Source organism: Pogonomyrmex barbatus, unplaced genomic scaffold (genome assembly GCF_055798465.1).
Source record: "Pogonomyrmex barbatus isolate J1 unplaced genomic scaffold, ASM5579846v1 scaffold10, whole genome shotgun sequence".
Classification (NCBI taxonomy): domain Eukaryota; kingdom Metazoa; phylum Arthropoda; class Insecta; order Hymenoptera; family Formicidae; genus Pogonomyrmex; species Pogonomyrmex barbatus.
In genome coordinates this window covers 2,326,649-2,347,060 of record NW_028297099.1, presented here as the reverse complement: position 1 = coordinate 2,347,060, position 20,412 = coordinate 2,326,649, and the positions used below count along the sequence as shown (strand labels likewise).

Below are 20,412 nucleotides of genomic sequence, written 5' to 3'. Positions count from 1 at the left end.
ATAATTGACAACACGTATTTATATATTACATTTCAGGCGATACGCGATAGCTATTCGAGATTTGAAACTCTATTTCCGTGAAACAGCCGCGGCCATACACGCCTGGTCGATTAAGCTCAATTTTACCTGGATATTATCTCCGTCACTGTACATTGATTTAAATTGATTGGAAGAGTGGAAATACTAAAGGGGACAAGAGTGCACAAGAGGCACCATGGCGCTTCACCTCTTTGGTATTTTCGCTCTTTGATCGCTTCCCATTGAAACAAGCGACGTACATAGCAAGTCCGACTTGACATTACAATGCTGTTGTTCTATGAATAGATAAAATTATAAAAAGAAAAAAACAGTTAAATACCAAAACCCTATATAATTCAGAAGACAGAATTTAATATTTTATATTTGCGCGTTGAAAGGCGAAGCTTGAATTCTAAAGTTAGTTTCGATTACTCGATATCGATCGCGGTGGATTGAAGGAAGGAGCTCGCATCGATTTAGCCGATGCTGGCCGAGAAAATCGCAGATTCGGAGGTTTGTCTCCCGATAGATAGACCGCGCCGAAGTCAATTTGGTGCCGGAGTTACGCACGCTTGGAGAACGAAATTAAACAGGCAAATCTAATTTCCTCTCGACGACACGGGCGCGTCGCAGGACCGCAAGCTCTTTCCATTTCGTAAGCAGCTCTCCTCCTCGGCGACCGGCATTAGAAACCGTCAGAAAAAGCAGACAAAATTTTTTTTTTAAGAGGTGGCATTTATAGGGATACCATCCCTGCAATTACACTCGCATCCACAGTTATATCCCGAGACTATTTCGGGATATAACTGTGGATTTCAAATATTTTCATTTTCGTTCCCACATATTTTTTTGCAGACCGCGACGGATTATGTAATGCGATGTTCAAAATACAAACAGCTACTGATAAGCATTACGATAGCGATAATGGATTCGTTAGCAACAATTGAAACCTTAATCTATGTGTTATTGTATGTGCTGAAACATGTACTTGGAATCAATATCGAGCAATATCCGTTACATCAGTGTCGTAAAATGTATAATCCCGATTATGTTTAAGTAATAAACTGTAATTAGGTATATTTAATGATTTTTTTCCATTCATTTAACAAGCAACGAACAACGTCGCATTGCTAGTCCGTCGTATGTTAACACGACGAAATGGAATGCAATGCGCAGCACACACGAAAATCGATTTTTATAAAGGAAGTTATAGGACTAAAGTGACGTAATTGCTTTTTATTAATAAACTCGCTGTTTTTCTGAATCGGACGGAAGAGCAACCTCGTGAACGCGCGCCTGCGATACCCGGCATGAAAAATATATGTGTCACTCCGTGCCTCGCCTGTCAAACGTTTCTAATGGCTAAGATTATTTCGTTCACGCTGCTTCCGTCTCGATATGATACGAATGAACGTGCGATGAGTACGATTTAGCGCGCGCAATAGCGGCCGCTAAAATAGGATGTCCCCGAGCGGTTTGTTTAACGATTTATTACGTACGTGATACCGTGCGAATTACATAACACGATAAAATCGCAAAGTATACGAAGTCGTGCCATCGCTCGCTTCGATTTTCTTGCCCGTAACTTAACAAAAGCTCGAGACAAGAGTCATAATCTCCAAATAGCATGTCTTATAATGTCCGAGTAAATTATTTACGTAGATCAAATATTTCGTGATGAGGCAAGAAATATTCATGATTAAGAAACAGTCTGTTTATCTCGATATTTTCGCGAAGCAAAAGAAAACGCTGACGTAAGATGAAAATTATCTTTCCTATCCTTGAACCACCGATTCACGGTAGTTGTTTCGTTCGATTGTCATAAAAAAAAAAAATAGGTAGCGAGCTTGGTTTAGCTGAGCGATATCGTGATGTTTTCTCGCCGAGGTAGTCAAGATACAACCCTCGCGTCCCTGCAACCTTTGCCCTCCAGCACGGTACCCCCGGGTCTTCTAACTCTATCCTAGAGTTATATCAGACTTGGCTATATAACAGGCGCACTGCTATCATTGAATCAATAAATACCTAGCTAGCCATGTTGGGGACACTTAGTGACTCCCCCCCCCCTCTCTCTCTCTCTCTCTCTCTCTCTCTCTCTCTCTCGGATGTGTGACATTTCCAATACGCATATTTACAGGAGAACTCCGACGAACGTGTTATATTTTCAGAGAGAGAGAGAGAGAGAGAGAGAGAGAGAGAGAGAGAGAGAGAGAGAGAGAGAGAGAGAGAGAGAGACTAACGATACGGTAACCGCTTAACCCGTTGGCACATTGGAAAAGTGTCTACCGATACACGCTCTTACATATCGTCGAATAAATGACATTCGAAAAGCGACGTCGCTTGTCGAGCCACAAAATGGCTGATATAAATACATTGCTTGACAAAACTTGAAGTGTGCGGTAAGGACCGACTGTTCTGATATTCCGAGTATACGGTATACTAGCAAGCGCGACATATTAAATTGTCTCGTAGACAAATTACCTTAAGCAATCGCGGTGCATTGCTGCGTGTCGTGATGTGACATCGAGTGGCCGCGCGTATAAATTGAAACTGCCAGGCTTTTATATGACACCCGGCGATACGTGCCAGATGCATTAGCCGGCGCTCGCGTAATCGATAGACGAGTTTCGTAATTACGCGGGGACGCGTTTTACATAACAAATCTGCTTTTTTACCGTCTCGCGAGGAGTCGCGCATACATCTATGTTTGCTCTCCTCTCCTCCGTGTCTTTTTGCGGTCTTTGCAAGCTTAAAACTTTGTACGATAATCTCGCGAGTAATAATTCACGTTTATCTGCTAGTCGAATCAATTACTTCAATGTAGAGAATTGCTTCCTTGGAAACGAAATGGACGTGCCTACGTAATCGTTTCGCGGGAAAGCGGCGGCGACGCGTGATTTGAGGATCACTGTCGGATCAGCACCCCCCTCGGTACTACGAAGCCTCGTTTCCTTTCTTCTATCAACCCCTCGCTCGCTACCTTATCCACCAGCAGGATGTCATGGAATCGATGCGCGGTACTCGCTACCATGTAAACCATATACATATACCGTCGGACTCTACCTGAGCGTAAAACACTGCCGCAGACACCATATGGTGATGAGCGGCGGCTCTCTCGTATGGTGGTTTAACCTCATTTCGCCAACTTTAAGACCGCCTATCACGGGGAGACGTCGCGAGCGGGGACGTAAGAAAAAAATCAAGAAACTGGGTCAACGATAACTTTTCGAGTTGTAATACATGTCGTCTTCTACCTAGTAACAGAACACTCGGTTTCCGCGACTGTATCGCGACTCGGAGATTATCAATGTTACGCAATCATATATTTTTACATAACACGACAAAAACACAAATATGTATTCCGTCTCGGGAGATACACGTATCTCAAAATATACATGCAGGCGAGCGAAAGGTTATTTTTTGATCTCGAGAGCATCGCGTAACGAGAGAATAGCATTTTTTCCATCGTGAATATATCCTGGCGACGTTTGCCTCGCGACGATGTTTCCTAGCGCAACGCAAACGTAACAAACGGACAATTCTTATACGTACGGTGTTTCTGTTTGACGACCCGTACTATTTATTCTGCACTTTTTCTCACGCAGATCTCGTAAGACAATCGAGCGGACTTACGCAATCGGTGAGGGGATCGCGCGCAGGATGCCGAGCGACGGAGGAGAATTGACGAAACTGCTCGTAACGCAAGAGTAACGATGTAGGAGAAGTAGCAAGTATTCAATTTCAAGCAGACTCTGAATTCTGTTAACAAAAATTTGTTGAGAAGTAGACGTGAAAATGGCACGACGTCGCCGTAAACGACGGAGAAAAGATCGCGGAAAGATGGATATCTCTCTAATCTAAAGAGCCTAGAAAGAGATCGTATGAAAATTGTGACAATCTCATTAACGCAATGTAACGCTCGACTCGAACTAGTCTCGATATCTAATAATATCTAATCTACCCGTGGCAAAATGAATAAATGTTGATTTAGAAAAAGACAAAGTATCATGTTAATGTATCGTTGAAATGATCGTATGATAATGAGTAGCATTCATGTCTCGCAGTTAGTTAAAGAAAACGTTTTTGGCACGTTATTAAACAACGAAGAAAACAAAGAAATTATAATATTTATGCATCAATGTATATTTATACGATTTCCATGGTTATTATTAAATTGAATTTAATCTCTCTTCGTACTGTTACTTCTTTCAATATTTGGTAGAAAGAAACGAATGAATTTTTGGATTGCTAGTTCAGGGGAAACTTATTTCAGAGCAAATAAATGTATCTACTCTTTAGTGTTTATGGCACGTTTGAAAATCATCGAGAACGGCACCTAACTTCAACCTTCGCCGTCGCGTAAGACGCGGTTGAAAACCGCTGTGGAACACTCAGCTGGAGCTCTGAAGGTACTCGCCGAGGAGAAGAGGGACGAAGCGATGGCAACAGCGCTCGACGGACGGGTGGCATCGCTTCCACGCGCGCACGCGAGCGAGCGAGCGAGCGAGTGAGCGAGAGAAGGGAAGAGCAAGGACAAAGAAAGAAGAGAGCAGGAGAGAAGCAAACATGTCGAGAACAAGAGGAAGAGAGAGAGAGAGAGAGAGAGAGAGAGAGAGAGAGAGAGAAAGAAAGAGATATAGGGGAATACGCGCGCAAGCGTGCATTTGTACATTCGTATTCTGGGCGGGGTGAGGAGTGCGAGAAAGAAAGAGAGAAAGAGAAGACGTTAGGCCGCCTGCGAGAACGGGAGGGAAACGGAGAGACGAGAAGAAACGAACGAGAGGACGGGAGAAAGAGAGAGAGAGAGAGAGAGAGAGAGAGAGAGAGAGAGAGAGAGAGAAACAGCGCATCGCGTGAAATGCACCGCACGACACGCACACGCACGAGTATCCCACTGCTGTATCCCTTCTCCTCCGCGCGTTCCATATCTCTATGCGCGATTCCGCAGCAATTGGTAAACTATCTCCGATGACACGTACGAGTCGCATCTGGCACGACCGCGCGGCTTTCGTACAGCGAAAAAGCTCGGGCGCCGGCAAGCCGAACCGAGCGACAGAGAATATTTTAGCACGACTACTCGTATATCTCTCTTTTTGTTTTTTGCTCCACCTCATCGACACATTGTTCCGAGGGCTATCATCCGTCGCGCGCAATTTCTAATCGCTTCCCGAGTGTTCCTTTCCATCGCTGAGTGTTGCTCCCTTTAAATTATAAATGCGATGTTACGTGTGTCGATACATTTATACAGAAAAAAAAAAAAAAAAAAATCTTCGGGGATTTTTGAAATGTGTAGATAATTTTCCATTTTATCACTCGTTTTATTAATCATCGATGTAATTAGTATTATTTATATTTATTGTATATTTCTTTAATCGTTAAATTAAGCTGTAATCGATATTTTAATAAACATAAAGTTTATATTGGCCCGTCTCTCGTACGGATTCTTATTACGTCGTTCGTCCGCGGAGAGCGGAGAAAGTTTCCCGTGCGAGTCACGCAAAAGCGCGGGGGGACCGCTAAAGACGACGGATGTGCAACGTATAAACGTTACGCAATATCCGTTTTGCCGAAGTCCTCGATTGTAAAAAGAAAGGAAACCGCGCGAGGACCGTGATTATATTGCCGTTGCGCGCCGAAAAACAGGGGGATTACTCATTATACCCGGCGACGTTTCATGCCGTGGTACTAAACATCGCAATTTCATATTCAAAGTAACCTGGTTTCGATTCCGTATGACAATAGGGGGGGTGTGTGTATGCACACATGTACGCAAAAGAGTTTGCATGCGAGAATCATAATAACGAATTATTCGACATGTACATTTCTGCACACGTGATCCCGACTCTTTCTCTTTTAAAAAGCGATCGTTACCCCGATGAATGATCATGGACTAATTTATCAGAAAAAAAGAAGACCCGCCGTGTGACGACTGGGATGTAAATATATATTTCAATAATGTGCAACGAATTATTGAGCGTCTATCATAGAATTACTCATTAAAAATTCTAAAAAAGAAAAAAAAAATAGAAAAATGGATTTGATTCAATTTGTTAGATAAAATTGATACTTGCGATTCGATCGCTCAGTAACGGAAGTTACGGATCGATATTAATGCCTGTATTATTTCCTCAAGTGACAGCGAGTGAAATAGTGAGTCTTATTTATCATTCAAGCGATAACTTTGTAATCCGTAGTCGTTCTCGATCTGCGAAATTATTAACATCGCTGTTCGCGAGTAAACGTGAGTTAAGCTCGCGTACGAATCGAGAATAATTTTCTTCGTATAAGTGTCTTCGTGTAAGTTCTCGAATTAAATTTTCAAAGAAGTTTAACAGAGTCACTATCCGCGAGTGTATCGATATTATTGAATCTTTCATCGTATTTTATAACCAAAGTTATAATCATTTTAAGCCAAAGTAACGTTAGTTGTCGACTAAATCCCGAAAAACTCGCTTGTTTTCAAAATATCTTTCGACATCGCAGTTTTTTCCATGTGATTAACTTCTGAGATATTCTCCGCATAAAGTAGGATCAATCAGAAATTAAGTCTCAAAGGACTATCGTACGTCGAGATCATCGTACGTTTATTTTCATAGATGTTACATATGTAAAGTCAACGTTTATAAATGATAAAAGAGTGAGAAATATATTCGGGATTCAGGACGACAATTGCATTACTATTCCGACGGTATCCCCTACAATGGCGATACTCTTCCTTCCTCTCTTTGATTCCGTCAGGAGAACCCAGGACGGACAATGCGTAACAAAGAACTCACGCTGAGCAATCTGAATTTGAGGCTGCATTGTCTACAATGGCGAACTCACCGTTTTTTTTTCTTGTTTTTTTTTTTTTTCATCGTAGAATAGACGTTGTTATAACGAGAAAACCCGACCAATAAGCCTCTAAACTGCGGGATGAATTGGTCAACGATCATGATTCTCCCTAAACCAGATCGCGTTATACGTGTATGGAATGTGTCCTAAATGCGTTCCCGTAATTTCTTATTCAATATATCCCTTTAAAGCCGAGGCTTTATCCTCTGACGCGCATGCGTCAAGCCGTAATCAGTTTTTGTATTCCGAGTTTAGCCGGCGGAATTTAAATCGAAGACTCCGGTTATCTAGCGCCTATTCTACGACTATTTCGTACCTGCGTGCAATCAAATTTTCATGTAGAGAAGGAGAAGTTTCGCGGTAGGTAGCTAACCGTCCCGAGTATTTTTGCTCGAATCCGGTTTCACCGATTGTGTGTGCCGTGAGCCGGTGGTCTCCAATTAGAGTTAAATGCTCGCGCGAGCGACGTGCGCGCCGGCGCGGTCATCAACGCCGCTGCATTACCGCGCGGTGTCCGTAACTTCATTTGCGCGTAACGCGTTTCGTCATCACGCGAACGCCGCGCCGATGGATTCCGTATTTTTTTTTGTTTTTTTTTTTTGTTTTTTGCCGTTAAAACGCGCGTCGCCAGGCGCGGGTAATGAAAGGCGCGCGGATAGAACGCGCCGCACCTGGCGCGGTAAATCGTTACACGTCCGCGGTAGCGCGCGCGCGGCGAGATCTTTTATTGCGGAACGTTCATTTTCCTCTTCGTGCACACGATCTCGAGGAGTGGATTCGCGCCCCGCCGAGTGTGTCCATCCATTTCCTTTACACGCGACACAGACACTCGATATACAAATCGATGCTCGCGTTGCATTAGAGCTCGTAAATCGTTCACGGATTAGTCCCGATGAGTGGAGTGATGATAAAGTAAATGCGTCCTGCGCAAAAAAAAGCCGGCCTCAAATTCTTTACCGGAGATATCGTATTCATGGGCGCGTGGGCCATTTAACTTGTACGTGACCGGCCAGATTAAGCCTGTCGCTCATTACACGCGCTCTCGAGAGCGAATCGTGTGAGCAACCGAGGAGAGATATCGGCGGAATGCATATGCGGTCTCCCGAAAGACCGTAAAATTCACGTTCGTATAAGCTCTCTCGCATATAAGTTCAACTCGTATAAAAATCTCATTTCATATGCAGTTTCCATAATACGGCGCACTCTATAATATACACAGAACTTCGTGGGAAGAGCACAGCGACAGCGACGGCGACGGCGACGGCGACGGCGAACGCACCGATCTTATATGCCGATGCCGCAACGACACCGCGAACGGCGCCGTAAACGAAGTCGGTCGCGTGTCGTAAATGAACCGTTAAATGCCGAACGGCAAAAATCGCGCGGCCCGTCCGAACGGACCGGGCGGCTCGGCGGCATCTCGAGAGATCTGGAAAGTCTCAAGGCCGTGAGGAAAGGGATCGCCCGAAGCCCGTTCGGCGGCATGCGTCATACGTCCGGAATGTAACACCCTCCATCTTGTCGGAGTGCAAGCCGTAAAGGGGCAAACGTCTCAGCGAGCATTATGGTTCGACCGGCCGGCGCGACGCTCGAACGTGCCGCCGGGGATCCAGCGAGTCGACGCGTGTCTGGTCGCGTTTAGCGCGTTGCCTCGTAAGAGAAACGTAAGCACGTTTCGGAGGCCTGATGGTCCCCGATCCTCCCTGCCCATCCCATCCTCCTCCCTCCCTTCCCCCTCGTCCCGCGCCGAGAAGTTTGCTCCTGTGTTTATTACGTACCGGAGAGGCCACCTAGCCGAAAGACAGAGAGAAGGAGAAAAAGATTCGTCCTTCGTTCGAGCCGACGATCAAACGCTCGCATAAGTATGAGCGAGAGAAACCCGAACCCACGCACGCACGCACGCACGCACGCACGCACGCACGCACGCAGCACGCAGCACGCATGCACGCACTATACAAACGCGCGCTCGTTTTCGAGATCTCGCCAGTGACCTACGAGCGCCCGCGAGACGAACGATTCTCGGAACGGCGGATGCGTTTCGAGGCTTTTATGTTGCATTGCGTCTTGGTCACGGCTGAGGGACATCGGTGAAAGGTCTCGAAGATGGTCCCATTCGTATCTCATTTTTATAGAAATCGTGATTACGATCCTTTGTCCTCTGTATAAAATCCTCTGTATAAAATGATAGATCGCCACAGAGATAAAATGAGACTAAATGCGATATCTAACACAAATATGCATCTTTAGAGGAAGATGTCCTTATAGAACATATAGATTATAGATAATAGAACTTCCGAGAGAAAAAGTTCGATTAAAAATTCACACAGAAACTAACCTTTTTTTTTTTGGTTTATTTTTATTCGTTGATAAAACGAGCGAAATGATTTACTCATAAGACGTCTTTTAAAGCAATAAGTGCAATTTATTCGTAATAAAGTGACTGTTATTTCGCCGATGTATCATCGGCGAGGAACACAGCCAAGACGCGCATCTCGAAAGATCGCAGGGATTCACCCGACCGGCTGTACGGCAGAACATGATTATGACCGTGCTCGCGATTCGCTCATAAACTTAATCAAGCCGAGGCGAAACCGCGTTCGACTCATTCTGAGAGGCGCGCTCGGTATGTCCGGCGGAACTGCTTGGGTGGTCGGAACACGGCCACCGAATTCCAACCCCCGACGTTCCAAGAAGGCCCCCTTACATATCTCCTCGCGTAATGTCGCATCGGCATATCCCGAATCCCGTGGGAGGCGCGTCAGAGGGATATCCTCACTCTCAATCGAATAAAAAAAAAAAAAAAGGAACGAGAATCGCAGAAATGATCTTTTCCAACGCGGACAGTCCCGTTAGATCGCACTTTCGCTGCAAATCTCACACAATAATTTTCTTATGCAGCACATAATGAATTAATATATATATATATATATATATATATATATATATATATATATAAAATCTACGTAGTGATAATTTAAAAAAAATAATATATAGTAACAAGCTTGTATTGATTGTCAAGCTAACAAATTGTCCAGGCACGACATCGAATAAACCGCAATGAGAGTGTTATTCTATTTCAGTCGTTGTGATGTTGCAATGTTTAAAATGTGAATCGATATTCTCCTTGGCAATACGCGATATTCAAAGACAGTAATGGCAGCGTTATTATCGCGCTTAAAAACGGCTGTTATGGTCAAATTACGGTTTAAACGTAATTATACGCTTCTCGAGACATTTTTGAGATTATTGAACGTTGCGAATATGTACATTCTATGCCGAACATTTTCGACGTCGTATCGGCGCGGCGCGTCAATAATAACGTCGATAATAACACTGATAGCACTGCAAAGTGCTGCCACTTTAGCGGATTCTTATTATGCGCTGCCGATGTGTAAGTCGTATTTTCTCGATCGACTACGTCGGCGACATAAACGTTCGTATGTGTGTCCGGACATAATTTGTGTCTTTCAGAAATGCTTCCTCGAGGATTATTGACAACCTAACGCGCATATATAATTCCGATTATCGCGCGTACCTCAGCGTTGGCCGATGTAGCCTTGAAATTCTGCAAATTGAACACAAGGCAATCTGCATTTCACAAAGATAACGCTTCAGCAAGTCGCTGAATGGCGTTGATTTCATCAAACTTTACGAAGAAAAACCGTTATCGCGCCTATCAATGATACTTGTGTATTATTTGTGAAAATTATTCCGTACCATTTTTACTTGGGATTTAAACATAACAGTGAGTGATAATCGAGAGAAAAAAAGAAAGAGATAGATATTTTGAATACAAATTATTTGAATATACACAATCTTACTCGATTAAATTATGCACTTTAAACATGCTAAATTACTATGCTGAAGCAAAAAAATGTCATTTATTTTTAATAATATATCAGATAAGAAAAGTACGGAAAATAATAAAAAAATAGAAAATAGCAAAGCTCTCCAAAATTTGAGATAAAACTAAAAGAATTTCTCGTAATTTGGATAGACTGGGTATTTTATTTAAAACTTGCATAAGAAACGCACTACATATTTATTTTATCTAACAATCTTATCGAAGAGAATAGAAGAATGCGGCTTTTGCGTCGAAATTCTTTAAATACACTTATGCATGCAGAAATCAAACATCGGAATGCAACGGCCAATGAGTTCTGAGACCGTTACGATAACACTCGATCGTTATCGGCGCTCGCGCCCGATCGACTCATGAATGGGCACTCCATAAAATTCCGTTCGTCATCGCTAACTTAAAGCCGAATCCGAACCAATCAAAGAGCGTGAACGAGCGCGAATTAACGGGTTTGCTTCAATGAACGTGAATGACGCCACGAGCAAGCCAAAATTTACATCGACGAAAGCGTTATCCCGCCGACACGTCGAAAGAGAAAAAGCCCGTCGTGCTCGTTCACGCTTGTCGTAAATGCGCGTTCGTGTTCGCGCTCGCGCGAACTAGATGATCTTCGAATGAGAACCGCTGCCGCGTGCGATTCGACGATGCAAATTGTCGTGCACACGAAAAGACGCAACGTCGCCCACCAGTATCACCTATCTAACCACCGCAGAAAGAAGAAGATGTCTTCTCGATGTCTTTTCCGTCATCGTCGCGTCAAGTTGTCCAAGGCTGAACGGTACCGATTTGGCGGAGGCACGCCTCTTACGCGCATTTACGTAGGTGGAACGAAAGTCCGACTGGCCTCTTTTTGTTTTCTTTGTCATCTCGCGATCGTCTTTCGCTTTCGTTTCGTGGTTGTGCTCATCGACCGCGAATTTGCGACGCCTCTTTAAAATCAACAAAAACGTACTAGATTGTCACAAAAATTGTATTCTGAAATTCCCTGACTTTTCCATGTTTTATAACAGTGAAGAATTTTCCATGGTCAATAATATTGAATTTTAATTTCAGAAGCAGGAAAAAGGCTTATATGTAGATGTAACTTTAGAAATCTAGCAACATAATATAACTCTGAATGCATATTTCAAGCCAACAAAAAATAAATATTGTAAACAAAAAATAAATATTATATTAGGTATATAAAAAAATGTAATTATGACAAAAAAAGAAATTAAATAAAAATGTTAAAAAAATTATAAGTATTTTTTAAAACAAAAGCATTTAAGGGAACTGTGAGCAAAGTTCAAATTCTAGACTTATTTACATCTTTTTCCGATTTTTTTCAAATTTTCCCTAGTCAATTTAAATTTAACGTAACTTTTCTTGATTTTCCCTGACTAATTAAAATTTCCATGACTTTTCCCATGATTTTCCAGGTGGCAACCATGACGAATATCCCAGTCAGCCAACCTTAATTTCCGAGAATAAATTTTCTTCTCGTGTGTCTTTAAAGCAGATTATTAACTTGAGAAAAATTTTGCCATTATTTTTCTTGCTGCAAACAAAAACGTAATCATCTTATTCCTCCTCAATGTTTATTATATCTACTGTGGAATGATTGTATCATTCCAGAAATTAGCAGTAATTAATTTCTCAGATGGAATAAATTGATTCGCTAATAAAGTAACTCTTACGAATTCAAATTATGATTAAAGGATCTATGTTCTTTAGTGCAAAGAATTAAAAACCGGACGCGAGATATCCTTGAAACTATCCTACATGTAAGATACATATAACCATTACTTAAATCTCATCTTAAAAGCATATCAATAAGATATCGAGGTCTCACGTCTTGAAATATGGACAATAGTTACGTTTAAAGATTGACTGTATTAGCTGAGAAGCAGAATAATGACTCATGTGAAATATAATCTATCATTACTATGATATCTATACAAATACTATATACACGGCAAAAACTTTCTCTTCTTTTGTTTTTCATATTTTACAATCGATTCGTTATAAAGAGTAATATAATTATCTTTATTGATTACTTCTTCCTTTAATTATTAAACTTTGATAATAAACAGCAAATATATTCAAAAATAATTTTCATGTCTGATCATTTTCTTAATAATCCTTTTGTAATACAATGGCAAACTCATTATAATCAGTGAGATGACAGACTCAATTATGAATCATTAAAAGTTAGTAATTGTCATCTTATCGCGTAATAAAATTTTTTCATATCATTTTTATCAGTACAAAAAAATCTTTATAAATATTGTTTTTTCGTATGTATCAGTGTGTATCAGTTTATATAATATTTATTCGTTGAAGAAAAGCACAGTGAACGCTAACTCCAAATTCCATTAAAAAGATATTTGAAAAGAAGATAAAAGAAAGAAAATATAAAGTAACATTTTTAAATATTAATGCTTTGTTTTATGGAGACATATCTTTTCAATACAAATAATATATGACTATTTTTTTCATCTTCATCGTGAATACGTAAGAATACAATTTATGAAATATGAATATCGCAAAGACATTTAAATAGAAATTTTATATTTTTAAAAAACGTTGCAATTTGTAACGTATAATAGATTTATTGCTTTAATATATTTCTTTTTCTTTATTTTTCATTATTTATTTAAGTAGTAATGTTAAAAATATTTATACTGTAATGTTTCATTAATAATCAAAGAATTCAAAAATTAGGTCGTTAGCAATTTTAACTTTTATAATTATACGACGCTAAGTTACAAACTAAATTAATTTCTAATTAAAACGCGACGAATCGTTTGAAAATAAACAACAAATTCAAAATTCCACGCGCAACCTCATCAAATACATATATTAAATAACTTTATTAAATAACTAATATTTCACACAATATTTCCAAAACTTAAATCCAAAATAATTCGTGTATTATTTCGCATTTTCACGAAGCAAGTTAAATCAAAATACATTGGGAAATCAGATAACATCGGAAAACAATTATTTAATACACTTGTGTACACATTCCGCGCGTTCTTCACTTCAGAAGAACAATTATCGCTGAGCATCGTGACGAACAAAAATCTTCCATTTCCACGTCTCGTCACTCCGATCGCCGATTCGAGCGAAACGAGTCGCGTGAAATTCCTTCGAGAAACGGCCACGATACGCTCGGGAGTCGTTTAATCGCGGAAGTTAATCAATCGCTCGGGCAGGCAATCGCTAATTGCTCATGGGGAACGATCGCGTTCTCTCTCTTGGCACTTGTCTCGATTGCGTTTCGAGGGATAATAACGAAGCCTACGACGTACGAGCGAAGCGGCTCGCGCGTCGGCGAACGACTGGTAGGAGCGGCGACCTTGCGTACACAAACAACACGCCATTTCGCTGTAAAACAAACATCGAACGTCGTGTGTGCCGGCTCTCGGCCGAAAAATATTTAATATATTGTTAACCAAATGCGAACGCTGGAAGAATATTCCGTTGCGTGTGCGGTTCGAGCTAATCTCGGCAAATTGGCTACACCATCGCGCGTCTCGCGCTCCACTTCACGACTGACTCGACGAGCATCGTGTAAGATAACGTTTAATCATAGTTTCGCGTAATCGACGGCGTTTCAAAAGTTTAAAAATATTGCCACTTGAATAATAATTCGATAAAAATGCCGCACGACTTGACATTTACATGAATTTAACTGCAGCATATCCGCCGGATTGAAATTTAAATAACAGCGTTTCTCCTCCTTCATTAAGTGTTTTTAATTAAGAAAATATACACTAGACAATGATAATGGATTCGTTCTCTAATAAAAATTTAAATGGAATAATAAATCGACCGAGCTAAAATAGATTATTAAATCTGATGTTTATTTGAAAAATAAAATTTATTTCTATTTGGAAAAAAAATATTTGTGTTATTTCATTATATTAATATCCTTCTTTTCAAATTTTTATTAATATTCAAGGAATGTAATGTACTACACAGAAGAGAGCTTTAAAATTTTGTTGTAAATTGGATGTAAATAATTATTCCGCTTCTCAATATTTAAATTATTAAAATTATTTAAATGCAATTGTTATCAAAATATCTTCGAAGCATGTTTAAATGATACTCAGTTTTTTCGACTCAATATTCAATACAAGATTCAAAAACTGAGTACATAATATTCTTTCAAAAATCGATTACTAAATCGCGAGAGAATAGAACTCGTGTCTTCAAAAGAACTTCATTTGAATTTCTTAGTTAAATCGATTGCAAATATGACGTAACGTTATATCGAGCCCCAAGAATCCATTTATTAAATCGTGTCGCGTCTTAAAATTGGTTTCAGCCAAATTTTTCAGCAGAAACGCGACGATAAACACGGGTCTAAAAAGGTTGGACCCGCCTAGCTTTTAGCAGTCGCATTCGGTCCCACCAAAACAGAGAAACGTCGTGAAACAAATCCGATTCTTACAGACCGACACCACAAAGACGAGTAACCGAGACGTCTAATATCTCAGACCTATACGGTGTCCTAAATTGTCGGTGGGCGTTCGACTAATGGGTCGTAATGAGAGTTGTCGAGTCAGCATAATGACCATGCTGAAACGAATGTTGAGTCCTCCCGATCGGCTGGATAGGAAACACTCCCGATGGGAAAGGGATATGCGCGCGTGTGCAACAATGGCTAACGAAAAATTCTCTGTTCCTAACAAATTGCTATCCACTTGGTCGGTAAGATCTTTCGCGACCACTTCGCGTAATATTAGACGCACGAGACGCGACGATTTGCGGTCGTTTCATCCGACCGAAAGGTATAACTAAAATACCACGACCCCTCTCAGTTCTTGCAGTTTCTTTTATTCGGACAGCGACAATTAAATTTGGCGGATACAATGGCCTAGGAAAAAAATCGCTCACGCATCAGTTAGAAGAGTCTTTTCTTGTTGGGAATATTAAAAGCAAGTCTAAAGGACGACGATGCGCCTCGAAATTATTTTACGAATTTTTTTACATATCGATTATAATATGTAATGATAAATCTATTACGTACACGCAAAGTACGCTTACACAAAATATATTTGAATTTATTGCGGTATTTTATAAAACTAAAAAATCAAAATCCAGTTTTGCAAAGGAGAACAAGAATTCTAAACTACGGCAATAATGTAAAAAATAATTTTTGTTAAGTTGAATCTAGATCACACGAATGAGCGAACATACATATACGATTGGACAACTTACTTCAATAATTGCGAACGGCACCGTTAGTACGGCGCATTGAACCAACTTGTTTATTCGCGTTTGTCTCGCTCGCTCGCTTCAATCTGAATCTGGATTTATATAACAGTAGTGATTCAGACAAATTTTGCGAAAGATCAATTTTATTAAACTCGTAAATTTTATAATTAAAAATTCAACTTTTGTATAATCCTCTCCCTTAAGTTTTTAAAAGAGACGAGAAACACACACACACACACACACACACACACACACACACACACACACACACACACACACACACCATACACACGCGCGCGCGCGCGCGACTTTAGTAAGATATACCGAACTATCGGTGATCAGAATTGAGCACCTTCGAGGCAGAAATCCCTCGATCAAAACAAGTCGCTCGCTAGGATGAGTGTCACTGCGCCTGATCTCGTCGGTCTCGTTCGCCGCTCGGCAAGTGACTCACTCCCGAGGTAGGATAAGAATGAACGCGAACAAATAACCTCGAGTTTCTCTCGTGCAACGCCGCACCGATCGCTCGGTCGCGCGATCGTCCCCGCACGACGTCCCCGCCGTCGTCGGGATTGAGCACCGCTGGCGATCTAGTCGGAGTGGCATCCTGGTCGCGAGCCGCAGCTCTGACGTCCGACACGTGTCATTCGCGGCTTTGAATAAGGACGAGCCGCGAGCAAACGACAAAATGATTCTGTGCAGGTCGCATGCGTTAAAAAACTGATTTCATTCCTTGAAACACACGAGTACGACCCTTATATATAACTTTTTTTTAGGATATCACAGAGAATAAAATAAAGCTTAATTAGAAATGGATTTTTATTCTTACCTAAATTGGAAGAAATATTAAGACAAATTTAATATTTTTTAAAAAATATTAAATTTCATTCGTACTTCACATAAGAATCGGGAAATATTAATTAGGACAGCGTGGCTTAAATTATCTTCTGCTCACGTGACTGAAGTGACTCAAGTGTTATTTAAGTTTGATAAACTCTGACTACGTAGCACATATAAATAAGATCTGTTTAAAATAAGATAATTTCTCTTAATTCTTTCTAAATATTTAGTATATTATATAATTGCTTGTTTTAATGTGAATTGCTTTCAGGTTCTGATAAAATCAATATGTTATTAATAATTTGACGAGTGAAATTCTCGTGAAACCGCAATATTATATACAGATAACAATTTGCACTGTGCGAACAGATAACAATTATTCAAATAGAAAACAATCGCACTCGTTCAGTTGTAAACGGCAACAATTCCGTAATAATAAATTATGCTTCTTTTTCCTCTTCTTACGTAAATAACAATATTATTTTGAATAATTGTTATATTTTTTTTTTGTAATATCTCCCAAAATGATTAAAAAAAAAATCATAAAAATTATCGTTTATAAGAAACTCGAAGATCGATATTAACTTGATAAAATTTCACAAAATGCTTTAAAAATTACTGTTGTGAAGTTTATTGCTCGCTCAGGACGGATGAAATTTTGCTTGTAATTTTTCATTTGTTTCATCAGAATCGTGCGAACTGTTAAGAGATTGACTTCTTGCATAAAAATCTCCGTCATTGCATCGCAATTGTTCTCCGAGATTCGACGGGTAAATTCGAGAGTACGCGGATCGAGCGGGAGTGCCGAAAGGAAGGAGCGGCCCGCGTTCAAGATCTGGTTTACCGCGGCGGTTAGCTTCTCGGCGGAAATCGCGATTCCCACAGCTTTCCCCCGCCGTTCGTGGTGGTCCGTTGATCACTAGGCCCATTGTTCGCGGCACGCCGACACTGCGATTATGAATGAGCGGAACGCGGAGCACGCAGCTACACGCACCGCGACCTGGACACGTGCGCGTACGCGAACTAGCTTGGGCGAATCAAAGAAAGAGAAAGAGAGAGAGAGAAGGAAATAAGGAAAAAAGAATCGAGATGAGAGATCACACAAGTACCGTGGAGCGATTATCGACGATCCTGTTACATCGCGTCGGATAGTTTTTCCTGTCGATTCCCTCTCTTCCATGCCGTCACCCCTTCCGTTTCGCGCTTGTGATAACACGCTATCAATCGACGTGATATCGCTAAAGCGAAGCATCAAACCGGCGCGACTTTGTTTCTCGGCCAACAAAAATGCATCGATTTAATCTCAGATATATCCGAAGAAAGATTTGTGAAAATTGCAATGGTTATATATGATAAAAAAAATAAAAAGTTTTGTAAAGAAAATAATTTTCCTTTTCCTAATTATGGATAAATTATTTTTTTTATTTAAAATGCTCATATGCATTTTTTATTATCGCTAAAATATCGCAAGTGTGAAAAATTTGATGGTGATTAGCGAGATTAATAAGAAAGATAAATGTAAAATATAAAGGAAATTGCTGTCTACGTATAACTGCAAAACAATCGATGCGTCTTTCTAGCGTTACAAGGAGTTCATTCCCTTCATTAATGAAACCGTAAGAAACGGATATGCGATACGCCGACAAGGATGCGAGATCTCGCGGTGTTACGATGCACTTCGAGCTTCCGGCGTCGGGTTCGGTTCATTGATAAAACGCTCCCGCGATCTCTCCGCATTTTGTATGTCGCAATGGGCCTTTTCCAGTGGCCGTGCGAGTGTAATTATATCAACTTGGTAACAGTTTCGCGTGTGACGCGAGTGTGTTACCTATCACCTTTATGGCCGACGATGATTCGTAGGACGACCATGCATACGTCACGTTACACATACAGCACACCGATCACTCTGCGTCATCCGCTCGTGGTGGAAGTTGTTATCGTTTCATCTTTGCGTCGCACGCGACATTTATAAAGCGCGCTCCCGGTGACGTTCGCATTTACGTATTACTTAATATCACACACCCGTACTGTTGACAACGTAATAATTATATGGCAGAAAGAACAGCGCGTTTCGTCGTATCGGAGTTGTTAATTGCCTCCGTCAAATTATTTCAAGTGGGGCTTTAAGGCGATTTCAGGCGATGTCAGCAATCGATTCGACGCGTCGTATATAAATATCTCATCGTCAATTCATATCGCGTGAATTTATCGCTCGTTATTCTCAATAATTTCGCGCTTCGATGTAACGATTTGATATTTAAGCTGTACTTTTTTACGATGCACAATTTTTATTTACAATAATTATTTCTTATCGACATATCCGTGTTGATGTTTGCTTCGAAACTATTATCTTCAACTTTTCTGATAAATCTCTTCAAAGTCTTTCTTATTTAAGTCACAATTTCTTCAGTTAATTATATGGCAAGAATGATCCAATAAAATTCGTTACTTATTACTTACACGACTCGATTTGGGGGGGGGGAGAGAGAGAGAGAGAGAGAGAGAGAGAGAGAGAGAGAGAGAGAGAGAGATGAGCGCATGTATCTAGAAAGATATATTTGCGCGAGGCTGTGCATACGCGGAATGCAAAGATCTCTACGTAAACATTTTGCGCGGGACGTTCGTGACAATGACGTTACGCGTAGCGAGGATCGTAAGAACGCCCCTGCATTGACGTAAAGCCAAGGTTAACGCAGGGACGTCTCGAATCGAACGCCTACGGGGAACTAGCACGGGTACGACCTACGACCTTAACGATCCACGCGTCCACCTGTTCCATCTCGAATTCAACGCCGCGTTAAATTCATCGATTTACCCGACAAACGCAGTAGAAGCGCGATTAATTGGCGCGGCCGAATAAAAAAAATTCTGAAGTCTCTTTTATTCGATTCCTATCAAAGCATAAACAAGTTTTTTTTAGCTTGGTTGTACACGCTTGCACGATCAAATAGCAACCATCTCTTTTAAAAAGAGAGAGAGAGAGAGAGAGAGAAACGATATTTTATTAGAAATAAAGTTCTCATTCTTTTTATAATAATAGTAAAATTTTATCGCGAGTGTCGATAACACTTGTACATGCAGAATTCTATATATAATTTAACAAATCCAATATTATATTACAAAAGAAATATCTAGACTGCAAGTACACCATGTATATTATAATCTAAAATTACTTTTATATAAATATATAGCATTTTGATAAATAATTTTAGAAATGTTTAATTTTTATATTTTTATAATATATGTTCTTTTTAGTTCGAAGAAGTAACTATTTTCTATTTTTGGCTAAAAAACAACTTTAGAGAGAAATTTCTGAATCAATACGTGGCATTGAAAAATAAAAAGCTGTTCGAGACAACCTCACCCAACTGCTTATCTTCAATTGTCCGGCTGATAAGCATGCCACTTGCTACGAATACGGTTCGACTTTGCTTTAGATTAGTGTTGTCAAGACTTGAATATTCGGAAGATATTCCAAGACATTCTATAAATCACATCGAGATATAAATTTCTTAGTTCGTTTTAACAGGGATTACTCAAGGGATGGTTGTTTATCGAATTGCTCGTTCGCTTGTGACAACCAAGAGATACGTCTTACATCCGGAGAAACTTTCCGGAGAAATTGAATTTATCGCGGATAAACAAAAATGCATTCG

At 40.4% G+C, this 20,412-nt stretch overlaps 2 protein-coding genes across 3 annotated transcripts in view; one reads left to right on the top strand and one right to left on the bottom strand.

Moving 5' to 3' along the window:
* Positions 1-20,412, top strand: part of Elp4 (Elongator complex protein 4) — a 53,108-nt gene that overhangs the window by 26,074 nt on the left and 6,622 nt on the right. The gene's annotated exons all lie outside the window — the stretch shown is intronic.
* The window catches only part of mam (neurogenic protein mastermind), a 162,730-nt gene that overhangs the window by 139,379 nt on the left and 2,939 nt on the right, over positions 1-20,412 (bottom strand). The window lies entirely within an intron of this gene.